The sequence below is a fragment of the Chamaea fasciata genome, unplaced genomic scaffold (assembly GCF_029207755.1).
Source record: "Chamaea fasciata isolate MVZ Bird 193981 ecotype frontalis unplaced genomic scaffold, bChaFas1.0.hap1 SCAF_308, whole genome shotgun sequence".
Lineage (NCBI taxonomy): Eukaryota > Metazoa > Chordata > Aves > Passeriformes > Sylviidae > Chamaea > Chamaea fasciata.
Genome location: NW_027094393.1, coordinates 43,113 through 57,421, shown reverse-complemented (window position 1 = coordinate 57,421; position 14,309 = coordinate 43,113).

Below are 14,309 nucleotides of genomic sequence, written 5' to 3'. Positions count from 1 at the left end.
CAGTTTGCTGCCAGCCTGGTGTGCTCCTGGAAGTGCCGCTGACCTGCCAGGGCTGAGGAGCTGCTGGCTGGGTGCTGGTTCTGTTCTGCAGTGGGAGCAGGTAGCCCCTTGGAGGGCTTATAGAGAAACCTGGAGATGGGCTGGGGGAGCCTTAACTGGGATCTTCTCCCTTGCTGACCCTTGATAATAGGGCATTAGGGAGTTGCACGATTCTATCTAACTCATGCTTGCTTGGGCAAATGAACAGAGCTCTGGAAGGTCCTTGAATGTGTGGGGTTTTTTGTTGTAGTCCTGGTTTAGAAGCACCTTCTGTCGTAAAGGAAACAAATGGTGCTTGCTGCCACTGGGAGACCTTAGTTCCTTTCCTTCAAAATGTTTGTAGTGCTCTGTAGCTGATGTGCTGCTATAAACGTGTGTAAGGTTCTTGTCTTTGCAATGTATTTCATCATATTCCACGTTGGATTGAATGTCCACATTCTAAGAGAGACTCCAATCTTCCCTGGCAAATACCTGTCTATCAAAACCAAGACAGTCTCCTAGCCCGGAAGCAAGAAACTGCTTTAGGTGGATCTAAGTGCTCTCGGTGGTTCTTTCTGTAGCTTTGCTTGGACCAGGAGCCCCGTGCGGTTTTTGGGCTCTCCACAAGCAGAGAAGCTACCACAGCATGGCAACTGTATCTCCTCGTCCAGGAAGCGAGAAATCGCTTTTTCGGCAGATCTTGTGCTCTCTGAGGCTGTTTCTTGTAGCTTTGCTTGGAGCAGCAGCCCCGTGTGCTTTCTGGGCTCTGCGCAACCAGAGAAGCTACTGCAGCATCGCAAGAGGGTCTCCTAGCCTGGGAAGCGAGAAATTGCTTTAAGGGAAAAAAATGGAGTATCTCAAGTAGTATTGGTTAATCAGTGTTTATTATCTTGGTGCCAAAAAATTCATAATCAATAGAGCAATTCTTATTTTATGAGCAATATGTTTCTAATAGTAATGAGACTTGGCACATTAGATTTTTTTTTTAAAGATATAAAGATATTTTTTATTGAAAAATTGCAGACTGTTTATAGGCCTGTTATTTAGCTCCTCAAACTCATGCTAGTGTATAGGGGTTTTTTAAGAACTATTAATCTCTCCCAAACTATTTCAGAATTTATTTCAGGGAAGTAGTTGATGATTTTTTTTTTTTTCTTCATCTTTGTTACAAGTATTTTGAGTTTAGATTTTTGATAAAATCACGGTATGGATTATACAGATACAAGAGTGAGCAAGAAATTCCAAATACAAAGTAGTGTGGTTTGTTTTTTAATTTCTTGTCCTGTTCTACTTCCTCCTGTATTTCACAGCACAAAGAGGAATAGAGCAGAGTGAGAACTTTGCCAAAAGGTATGCTTTTTTTCCAGGGAGATTGGAATGGTTCATCTTCTATTTAGTGACAGATAAAAAATTACTTTAGCTATATTGCAGATTGTTCTTCTTCTCAAAGTAAGTGCTATACCATTTCAGACTATAATTAAAAAGGATGTAAAATAATTTCATAAAACCCCATTTTTAATTGTAAAACATTTTAAATTTTGGCAGTCTGGAAGTATGTTTTTAGAACATGCAACAATTTTAGTCTTATTTTAAAGAGATATGTAAGACACCTTGTATTTATATACTGATATACATATAAGAATATTACATAGTTGAATTCTAGATATTTTTACTCCTGATAATTGCTTATGCTACTCCAGCTGGAAACATGCAGTAGGTATTGTATCATTGGGTTTTATTGGTCCAACTGTATTTTAGAGCTTTTTCACTTCAGAGTAGGAAACAGGGCTAGAAAAAGATTTCTTGTCATTGAAGGAGAACATCATCTATTCTAAATCCTGAATGTACAGAAGCTGCAACTCTAAATGGCACGTGTTTTTAGTACAACAATAAAACAGATTTGTATGTGAAGCATGAGTCTGATGTTCTTGTGAATCCCTTGAGATGAGAATACCTATGCACAGACAGATAAATTTAGATGGAATACACACCGAATTCCATGAATTCTGTTAATTGTGATAGAATTTATTCTATTTGAAACCACTTACTGGAATCAAACTGCAAATCTGATTTATTACACTAAGATTTGAGCCATGAGAATTCCTTGCATAATTGAGTGAAAAATGTGACAGGTGGGGTGGAAAACTAAATCCAGCCCTTGCAACTTCTGTTGGACTAAATCTGCAGAGGAATAGTCGTAAACTTCCATTCATTATTCCTTTCTTGCTTGTCCACTTCATTGCAGAAACTCTCCGCTTGTAACAAAGGATTTATGTAAGCATTGAAGCTGAAACGTGCTGATATTTGTTTGGTTCCAATTAGATTAATGGTGTCCTTAAAATTAAGTGCCTGGGTAAGGTGTGGCTGTTGAAGTTGTATCACTGTGCAAAGAGCTAAATAACCGTGCTTCTCCATGAGGGAAAATGGTAAAGCAGCATACTTTCTGCCCTCTGTACAGAAAATAAAGAACGAAAATCTATCTGGTTGTTCTTTGGCTTGAGATCTCAAATTTGGCTTGGTGTTCTTCCAAGCTGTGCTGGGTCAAAGCTCACATTCAGGTCTGAAGTGCTGAGTAATAGATCTGCCCATGTGAAAAACTTTGGTATGTGTCCCATCTATCCTAACTTGGTTTTTATCTAAGTTATTAATTTTACCTTAATAGGATTTTTTCCCCTAGAGTTTCTTCTTTTCAGTAGAAAACATTGACTAGTGTGTGCAAATACAGGTCAAATCTGTAGAAGTGTATCTAATTCTTCTTTTTTGTAATCAATACAATGGCCGGCTTAGCATGTTAACAGTGTGTCATCTGGCCTGAAGATGGTTATTGAGCAAAAGATAAACATTTAAAGTTGTTTGTGCTAAATTTTACTTGCTGTATTCCTAGCAGACAACTGAACCCTGATATAGGAGAGTAAGTTCCATCCTAATAACTTTGAGGAAATTTGTGATGATTAATTGATGCATTTCTTTGTCAGTGTTTTCCAGTCCCAAGTGAGGATATGCTTGAAGTAGTGTTAAATTGTGTTGCTATAGCGGCTGAGGAAAGCAATTTGCAAAGAACAATAAATGCCAAAGATAGAAAAGAAGTGCTCTGGCTATCAGCAAAACAAACCAATAACCTAACAAAGTGTTCATTTAACACCCTTCCAGATGGCAAGAATTTTCCACAAAAGCACATTGTTTGCCATCACTATCGCAAACATAGGCATTTTCTCCTCTAGTGAAGGCAGGCATCAAATTATTCCTATACCGTTATGAAGATCTAAACCTTGTTCTTACATACTCCTAGCAAGAATATTTCTCCGTGCATGTAGGTAGATTGAAATCAAAACGTGATAGAGAAGGAATTGTATATCATGATTTGTCACCAAATTGAAAATGAATTGTTGAAAGGAACTTGATCCTCTAGTGCATTGTGCAATCACTCTGCAAAGTAGTTGATTTAATATGCTAATTTTCTACTTTTCCATCTTCGTATTGGATCCTCTGCATGAAAGTGAACCCCAAATTTTTGTACAACAGAGATTCTGTTTCAATGCTTCTAAAATGAAATAAAAAAGTTATTGAAGTGACTGCAACATTTGATGAAGCATGATGTAACTCAATTATAGTAGCAAGTGAATTTGAACAACTTTTTATGCGGAAAGGCACAGGTATATCTAAATATTTAGGTACTGGATTTCAGCGGTATTTGAGGAGGTTTTAAATTTTATTTCAATCTATTTCTTAAAAAAGATTAAAAGCTAGAAGAAAACACCCAAGGAAAGTCATTATTCAGTGACAACTCTATAATTTTGTCTTTGTAGCTACTGAATTCTTTCCTTTTTAATGTGTCTTTTAAAGAACAAAATATTCCTTGAAGTTTGAAATTCAGTAGGAACTGTACTGAATTTTTCAGTCAAGTCTTTGCTTTGACAGTTGTCCCACACAAGTTGTGATCATCATTCCATGATGTGATGCTGTGTTGTGCATTTGATGTTGTCTGTTGGGTAATAATTGACTTTTTTTTTCCTCCCATCATAGTAGTAACCTTATTTGGTATTCAATGGCAAAAATGGCCCCTGGAAGCTTTCTGGTGCACATGCAAGAGCAAAGTCTCAGGGAAAGCATTGCTCAGAGCATTGCATTCTGTGATTTGCAGTCTCAGAACGTGCACTGACTTGAACATACCTCTGCATCACATGGGGAAGTGCCATAACTCTGGAGGGAAGAAATGGAAGCTTAATGTCAAATGAAAAAAGTGTGTTAAAGCTTTTAAGAGCAAAGTTAAAGACAAAGATGAAGGAAGGAATGTGTTCAGAATAAATGAATTAATTTTTAATTATAGCACTTTGCTTTATATCTGCTGGGATTATAAGGTGAAGTAATGATAGAAAGAAAGAGTGCCTTCATACCCTTCAATGGATGCCTGTAATGCAAAGAATTCTGCTCTTACATCCATTCCACTTTTAGACATTTTGCCCCTTATGCTGATTTCTTTCATTCTGATCAGCCAAATTCAGACATCTGTCCCTCAGTAACTCTAGCCAGGGAGCTGATCTTAACTGCACTCTCTGTTTCCATTGAGTTCAGCATGTTCTGATTTTTCTCCCGTTTTCCTGCTATCATTCTCCCTCTTTCTGTTTTGATAATAAAGCCAGTTTAAGGCATCCTCTGTCAGCGGTATCCAATTGTGATACCCAGGAAAATTCAGTTCTTTTCTAGTCTAGGCAGTGAAAATGCAGTTCTGCTCTCTGCATCCTTGTTAAATTAACCTTTGCTGTGAGGATTCCGACTAATCAATAACAGTGACGTTATGGGCAGTGCACAAGAATCAGAAAACTATTTTCTGAATTTTGGTAGGAGAGAAATTTCCACCCCCCCGTGGAATCTAACCATTCAAAACATCCCCCAGATTTTAGGACAGAAGGAATTTTCTTCTAACGAGGGGAAAATATTGAAGATTTGGGGAGGAAAAGCCATGAATATAATGAGAAGGAAAAAAAAGTGGAGAGATTTTAGGTCCCCACAAACCATGAACATGTTGCAGTCACTGTGGCAGTGCAGGAGTTCTGCTAATTTCTAATAGTGAAGAAGTTAGCCAACAGAGATTGCATCTCGTTAGAGATTTCAAGAGTAAACAAGTGCCAGGTGTCATTGGCCCTTACTGTCAAATCCATTTTAGCCTTCAAACTCAAGAGCTTAGTCATGGTGTGTATTTTCTTTGATCCAGATACTGTCAAGAAATGAGAAAATACAATTTTGTTGCTAGTGTTTAGTGTTTTTCAGCAAATGTTTTCTATGTAAATGTGCACGTTTATTACCTGAATGTATTTTAATTTGATTCATTATTTATAAATTAGCTCACGTATCATTGGCCTGCAGAAATTGTCGTAGATCTGTATCAAGACGTTAGTAGAGGTGAGCTAGTGGCAAAGTGTTCTGGGTGACACATCCATACCTTTGAGTGGAGGAAAAACCAAAGGAGGCATTTTATTCTCCCATCTAGTATTTTGTGCTTTCAGTTGTAACTTGTGCAAGACAAGGCTCTGCAGTCCAGCAGCTGCACTAATCAGATTCAGCTGAAAATTAATTAGTGTCCTAGGCATACTAGTCTATTTTATTCTAGAAATTGGAAAAGAGAGTGAAGTTCTTGAGAGAAGGTGTTTCTGGAAATGACAGTGGAAGTCTGTATAAATACATCTAATATTCTAGGTTTTGTACTTGCACCTCTTTCTATATGTTTCTAACAGTTAATCAGGACAGACATAATCTGGAAGATAAATAGGAAAGTGAATTCCTGTCTTTTTGCACCTATCCTGGTGTAAGACAGTTGTGTGACAATGGGGTTATTTCTTACAGGAGGCCTAGGCCTACAGCCTACCTATTGTGTCTAGCAATGTTAGCAATGCTCTGTTATGTTTACTTTATGTCTAGGAATTAGTTAACCTTCTAAAAGGCAATGCTACTGAACTTTGAACTGGACTTTAGGGCTTTTCTGTCAACCAATAGAGTCTCTTCTTTGCTTAAGGCACTTAAAGCATATTTTGACTTTGTCTACAGCTAAAGCCAATCAAGAGCCTGAGTTTAAGAGCAGGGAAGGGCTGTGCACTTTCCTTAGGATTTAGCTGCTTTCTCTTGTCTCTTTCTCAATTTGTCCTAAGCTGGAGCACCCGAAACTTTTGGCAAGGGGAAGATGCGGTAAAAGGCTTTAGGCTGTGCCTTTATGTTGTATCTGTGTACAGGAAGATGGAAAAGGTAATGGTTAGAGTGCATTAGCTGCTGTTTTGAGCTACTGTAGCTGGGCTTTCAGAAGCCTGCTTCTGGTTAAATGTTTGCAAGGCTAGTCCTGGAGATTCTTTCTGGATGAAAGCTGCTGTGGACTCTTCATTTGGGAGTAAGTCAAATCTTTGAAACCAAAACTAAAAACTCCTATAAAACAGGTATCTCTATTGACAGGCAGGTTTTTAATCCTTGTGTCTTTTTGTTGTTATTGCTGTTTGTTTGGTTTTCTTTAGTCAGTTCTTCAAATCTTGGAATTCTCAGGTGCATAAGCTCAGGATTACTGTTTTAAGATCTGTCCCCATTTAGAAGCAGTGCATTTTTTAGGTGTGGTCAACTTGTGCATCTTGCTTGGTCTAGTTTTCAACAGGTAATAATTTACTCTTTCTCCATTTTTCCTTCCTACTTACCCAGGCACTGCATGATACTTCAAATGAGTTTGGTATTTCTACTGGTGGCTTCTTTAGAATTGACTGTGAGTTTTTTGTCTGAGGTTTTTAGAATGACCCTAGGAGCTCTAACAGCAGCTTCCTTCCTTGCAAAGAAGACTCATTTCACAGCAGTAATCTATGAATATCTTGTTGGGGAGACCTTACTTTCCTTGGTACTAGGTAAGGGGTAGGAAAAACTCTTCTCCTCTGCAGCAATCCACAGTTTTTGATGACTTCCAACTGACTCGATTAGCTCAGAACTGGAATTTCTTCCAAAAGTGAATTGAACAATAGGGCTGTTAATTTATGGTACTGCCGCTCTGCCTAATAGTGACTTGCCTAAAAAAGTCTCCCATAGTAGTTTAATCCTGTTTAGTGAAAAACAGTTTTTTGCCGTGTTCTTATTACCTTCTTTGGGTGGTTTGGAGTCTTAGAAGCTTATCGAGCATCTCCCTTAAATTTTCCCTCTTATATCTAATAAAAAAAACCAAAACCCAAACAATTGCTCTCTGTTGGAGAAGGGAGAGGCAGACACCAGGTGGTCGTCAACAAAGCTCGTTTATTGTTAATTCACACAATGCTTTTATAATAACACTAATAAGCTCATGCATATTGCAAAAGTTAAGCTCAGGATTGGTGCTCAGACTAAAAGTCAGCTACGCCTCTTTCTACATTTCTTTGTGGTTACGTAGTTTGAGTAAGTTTTAGTTTTACCGTGCTTCTCCCTCTTATCTTTCAGCTACAAGGTCTTGTTATCGTATCCCAGCTGTGCTCAACGACATGCGAAGCTTACTGCCTTGCTGGTTCTCATGAGAGTGCCTGTGTGCTCAGCAAAGCTCTCTCATGTCTGCGTGACCTTTTGCAGCTAGCCAGTTATCAATCACACTCTCCACAGCTCTCCAGCTGTTGACTTGACACTGCAGGAATGTTTTGGGATTGGATCACGGAGACTTCAGGACATACATTATGAAATCAAACACTGCATTTTTCTGTGTAGGTTCTTTTCTCCTTTATATCGCAACCAGAGAAGCTACCACAGCAGCACAAGTGTGTCTCCTAGCCCGGGAAATGAGAAATCACTTTGGAAGAAAGCAATCCTTTGCTTCCGTGTTTCTGGGTGCTGACTGGTGGGGCGAGCTATGTGATGTCGCATGAGGGCGTGCGGTGTTCGCTGGCGGGAAGGGCGTCATGGAGAGGGGCGCTCTTCTGCTCCTCTAGTGCAGTGCTTCCCTCATGAAGGAGAAAGGACCATGGGTGTCCTCACAGGAGGCTTGAACCGGACGTGCCCATCAGGTTCTGGGCGTGCAGGTTGCGTTTGTTGCAGAACCCCCCACAGTCTGAGCTTTTGAACTCTAGGAAAAATGGGCGGGTTTAGTAGGCTTATGAGTATTAACTTCTTTGTCCAGGGGGCGCCTAAAGCTGGTTCCTGTGCTGGTGAAGTCTCAGTTAAATGGTCAAATCACTGTGCAAAGATTTTGAAAACAATATAAAGAGTATCAAGAAGAGTGAGGAAATGGTCCAAAAATGGAGAAGATACGTCTGTTTGAGAGCATATCTGTGAGAGTGACCAGGTTGAAGTCTGGGTTTGTTCTTATTTTTAGTTTTGGCTTAAAAAAATAAGGGGAACTGAATGCATTGTGTACTTGCTTTTACTATGTATTGCTAGAAGATGGAAATATAGGTTAAAAATGGAACTGTACTTTAGGAAGGCTGGAAACTTTGAGCTAAATTGGACTCTAAATTTGAGATAAATTTGTAATGAAGTTGAATAACGTGATATTTATAGTAGAGATGCAGTAAATGGTTTCCAGGTAAATGTGGATATTCTCTAGGGAAATGGTAAAATATTTATATGCATGTCGTTTGGATTGAAATTGGAAATAAATGGTTTAGGAAGTAGATCAGGTCTTTGGAGGAAATGCAGATGATTCTCTTAGCTAAATCAGAGAGGGTTGGCAGCAGAATGAAATGGATGGGATTTGGGTTGAATTTTTATCACTGGTAGCAATGGCAGCCCGTGTCTGTGGTACTGCTAATAGGGGTAATCATATTCCTGGGTTCTGCATCTGTTTCCCAGGAGACAGCGGTGGTGGGAATGTTTGGGTGCCAGGCTGTTGCTGTGCTCATAATGGATTGCCGTCCATGGAGTGTTGGGGGTGCCAGGCGGTTGCTGTGGCCCCAGTGGGCTCCTGGAGTGTTTGGGGTCAGTGTGCAGTGCTGGGCACGGCCCTGGGCAGAGCAGCCTCGTGCCTGAGGGCAGGGGGAGGCCTCAGGAGGCTCTGGAGGATCAGCTGTGGCAGGGAAGCCCTCCTGCCAGCAGGCCTGTGGTGGTGGGTGAGTTACTTGCGCCCTGTGACCCAACCAGAATGCAAAGCTTTTAACTTGCAATCAGGCCTTAAAACAAGATTTCATTTCTTTCTCGATGATGCTGAAGTATTGTACAAATGCAGAAAGCCGTGTCTGTGTTAGAATATCCTCCTTTCCTCATTGTTTGTCCCACGTTATTTTTAGTGCAATAGCATTGTATCTGTCAAAAAGAGTGTTCTAGAAATAAGTTGCTGTCATGGTGCAATGCAGTTTCTAAATGACATAGCAGGTATTTGAGACACGTTCTGGTACTAATGACAGCTCTTTTGCTGAAAGGATTTCTTTAGGGTTCTTGTAGGTGGAAATGAGTGTTCTTTCAGCTGTAATGAAATGTTCTCGAAAGATGGCGTTGGGCCTAGACAGGCTTGATTTGTGTCATGAGGTCATTCAGGGCTCGGATGCACTGCAAGTGATTGCATTTGTCATTTTCCCCTTAATTTCTGAGCCACAGAATAGACTCGTTTAAAGAGTTTTAGGCCACAAATGGATAAGAGACTTACAGATTTATTTTGCATTATGGCTGTGATTGTGTGCAATGATCAGGTTCTGTTCCTTAACCCCCAGGAGAAGTGCGATGTCTGTAAATGCACAGTGAGATCAGGCCAGACTTGCTGTGGACAGGGCTCTGCAGTTGTCATTGTGGGCTGAATCCGAGTTTTAATTGGGTGCTGGACGGAAGGGCCAGCGATTGCTGTGCCGTGTTTTGGATGCGTGCAAAGCACCGGGGAAGTTGGAGCTTGAGCAGGAGGACGCTGAGGTGGTTTTGTCGGAGCACCGGGGGCTCAGTGGGAGGTGTGTGAGATGTGAGGCGATTTGCAGGCAGCCTTTGAGGTGCTGGCTGTGCCGCTGCCGTCGGTGGTGCGGGAGCAGCCATCGGGTGTCCGCCTTGCCCCACGTTCCCGCTGCGTGTCCCCGAGGCCGCCGTCACTGTCCCGGCACACCGTGCTGGCATTTACAGAGTGCCAGCAAGGGTGCTCGGCTTGCTGCAAAGTCCTGTGCTTGCCGTGTGCACGTAGATGATGTTCTCAAATGAATTTTAGCTCGAAAAAGGGAATTTTCATAACAGGAATGAGGGACAGAGAAGAAAATGGAGATTTTCTGGAAAGGTTTTTGCTCATGTAGCTCCAACTCCCTGAGTGGGATAACCCTGTTGTAGCCTGCATCTTTTTGGTTCCTTTCAGAGATGCCTTTCTGGGTGATGTTGCCATTCCAGGGCTGGTGCTCTGGGACGTGAGATGTGTCCTTTGTGTCATTGTTATAGCTTTTCCCAACCACAGCTGGAGTGTTGTGAGTGTTCTCTCTCTCTGTTTCCCTGGGTTTGGGTTTTTGGCGCCTGTGCTGTCCCTATGAAAGAAACCGGTTATAATCCCTCTATGAACTTGAGATAGGAAGGTATGTAAGAGTTATAATCTCTTGTATTACAAGTGCAAGATTTTGTTTGAGGAAAACATTCCCTAAACCTAAAAGAATACCTAAATAAGGAGATATTTTAAATAGGAATTTAAACTAATAATCAATCTTAAGAATGGAATGGATGATTTTATCGGAGGTTCACATCTTAGACTGCTTGGCATGTGACTCCAGAGGGTTTTGTTGTGTTTGGTTTTTTTTTTGAATAATCTGGTTCAAGCATGATTGGCACTAGAAAAACAAATGCTTTTAAATTGGTCCTGATGCCGTGTCTGTGGTGTTTTGTGTAGAAGCTCTCTGTAGCACTGCCCTTTATGAGCTGATGAATTGCAGGAAGAGTAGCAGTATTTCATGTTGCTAAGAAAGCATTTTAATAATGCCGTGGACACGGGGGTAAATTGTAATAATTGAAGATTGAAAAACTATTCTCCAAGTGTTCATGGAGCTTAAATAGAGAGCTCAGAGAAGTTGTGTGTGTGTGTGGGGAAACAGGATGGTCTGCCCAGGCTGGCAGAGCATCTCTATGTATGTTCATTGTTGAACCAGAAATAATGATAACACGTAAATGACAGGTACTCTGGGTGATAAAAATGAATGGTTTGGTAAATGGGGGAGATGACACCGTTAGGCAGAGTAACTGGGCCATTTAGTGAGCTGTGCTAATACAGACCAGTGTATTATTTATTACTCAGTGCACTTTTTGTGAGCAGGGGCTTTCTTGGGTTACAAGGCACTTTCTGAGCAAAGCTTCAAAATTTATTGTGACTATTTGGTGTGACTCTTTGGCAGACAAAACCTGAATGATGATAAATTCATAGGAAAAGTAGAATTTAGTTGTAGCAGAGGAGCAGTTGGTGCTAATACTGGTGACATCCCACTTGAACGGTCAATTCAGTGTGAAAGGATTTTGAAAACAAGAGGAAGAGTACCAAGGGGAGAGAGGAAATAATGCAGAAATGGTGGAAATGTGCTCTACTGAGAGCACGTCTACAACAGTGACAAGGTTGGAGTCTGGATTTGCTTTATTTTGGTGTTGTTGTTTTGCCCAATTTTTGCGGATAAAATTCAAGGGAATGCATTCCGTACTTGCTTTTGCATCCTATGTATTGAGATAAGATGGAAATCCAGTGTACAAATGGAACTGCACTTTGGAGAGGCTGGAAATTTTGGGCTAAATTGGAGCCTGTATTTGTAATTAACTTTCAGCTGTGAGAAACAACACTTATGGCAGAGATGCAGTATACGGTTTTCAGGTAAATGTGGATATTCTTTAGGGAAATGGTAAAATATTTATATGCGTGTCGTTTGGATTGAAGTTGGAAATAAATGGTTTAGGAAGTAGATCAGGTCTTTGGAGGAAACGCAGATGATTCTCTTAGCTAAATCAGAGAGGGTTGGCAGCAGAATGAAATGGATGGGATTTGGGTTGAATTTTTATCACTGGTAGCAATGGCAGCCCGTGTCTGTGGTACTGCTAATAGGGGTAATCATATTCCTGGGTTCTGCCTCTGTTTCCCAGGAGACAGCGGTGGTGGGAGTGTTTGGGTGCCAGGCTGTTGCTGTGCTCATAATGGATTGCCGTCCATGGAGTGTTGGGGGTGCCAGGCGGTTGCTGTGGCCCCAGTGGGCTCCTGGAGTGTTTGGGGTCAGTGTGCAGTGCTGGGCACGGCCCTGGGCAGAGCAGCCTCGTGCCTGAGGGCAGGGGGAGGCCTCAGGAGGCTCTGGAGGATCAGCTGTGGCAGGGAAGCCCTCCTGCCAGCAGGCCTGTGGTGGTGGGTGAGTTACTTGCGCCCTGTGACCCAACCAGAATGCAAAGCTTTTAACTTGCAGTCAGGCCTTAAAACAAGATTTCGTTTCTTTCTCGATGATGCTGAAGTATTGTACAAATGCAGAAAGCCGTGTCTGTGTTAGAATATCCTCCTTTCCTCATTGTTTGTCCCACGTTATGGATACTGCTCTGGATACACTCCAGAGCCATGAGTCCGTCTCTGGATGGACACTGGTCTGGATGGACACCAGAGGCAGGGATCCAAACTGGAAGCTGGGCTGGGTGGATAAAAGAGCCATGGATTCCACTTTTGATGTACACTGGTTGAGATAGCGACCAGTGACATGCTTTTGACTCTAGATAGACACTGGTCCAGATGGACAGCAGAGCCATGCCTCCCACCTTGTAGTGATAGTGGTCTGGCCAGACTCTGAGCCATAGATCGCACTCTGGATAAACAGTGGTCTGGATAGGCACTAGACAATAAATCCCCTACGAATAGACACGTGTCATGATGGACACCAGAGCTATGGATCCCACTCTGGATAGTCAGTGGTCTGGTTGGACACCAGAGCCGTGGATCCCACTCTGAATGGACTCTGCTGGGAATAGACACCAGAGCCCTAGATCCCACTGAGGATGGACACAGGTACAGGTCCACACATGAACAACTGTGTCCACTGGAAAGTGGTATGGATAGACACCAGAGCCATAGATCTCAGTGTGGATGGACATCGGTTTCGATAGACATCAGAGCCTGGGATCGCAGCTGGACACTGTACTGGAGAGGCACCAGTTCCATGGATCCCACTCTGGGTGGACACTGGTCTATATAGGCACAAAACCATGGATCCTGTACAAATGGCCACTAACCTAGAGGGACACTAGTGCCATGGATTTTAGCTCGACACTGGTCTGGATGGACACCACAGCAATGTATGCCACTGTGGTTCGACACTGCTCTGGATAGACACCAGAGCTATAGATTTGCTAAGGATGGACACTAGTCTGCATAGACATCAGAGGCATGGATCCCAACTGGACTGGACACTGTTTTGGATAGACACCAGTGTCCTGGATCTGACTGCGGATGGATACTGCTCCAGATGGACACCAGAGCCATGGATCCCACCTTGGATGGATTCTGGTCTGGCTAGACTCTAGAGCCATGGATCCATCTCTGGATGGACACTGTTCTGGATGGACAGCAGAGACATGCATCCAAATTGGAGCCTGGTCTGGATAAATAAAAGGGCCACGGATTCCACTTCTGATGGACACGGGTCGAGATAGCGACCAGAGCCATGCATCCGACTCTGGATGGACACTGGTCCAGATGGACCCCAGAGCCATGGATCCCACTGTGGATAGACAGGTTTTTAGTTTGACATAAGAGCCACGGATCCCACTCTGAATGGATACTGCTGTGAATAGACACCAAAGCCATAGATCCCACTGTGGATGGAAACAAGTACAGGTGCACACCAGAGCAATGGTGTCCACTCTAGATGGACACTTGCCTGGATAACTACTAGAGCCCTGGATTCCAATCTGGATGGATGCTTTCCTGGATAGATAAAGGGCTATGGATCCCAGCTTGACACTGGTCTGGATGGACACCAGCGCTGTGGATCCCTCTCTGGATGCACACTACTCCTGATGGTCACAAGTCATGCATCTCTCTGTGGATGGAGACTGGTTTGAATGGACTGCACGGCCACCCATCCAAATGGACACTTGTCCAGATGGACACCTGAGGCATTGACCCCAACTGGACACTGGTCTGGATGGACAGCAGATCCATGGATGCTAATGTGGATGGCCACTGGTCTGGATAGACACCATGGCCATGGATCCAAATTGGACACTGGTCTGGATGGACGCCAGAATCTTTGACACAACGGTGGCTGTACAGTGGTCTGGATGGACACCAGAGCCATGGATCCAACTGTGGATACACACTGGTCCAGATTGACACCATGGCCATGGATGCAAACTGGACATTGGTAGAGATGGATAATGGTGTGGATGGCTGCCAGAGCCGTAAATCCCAC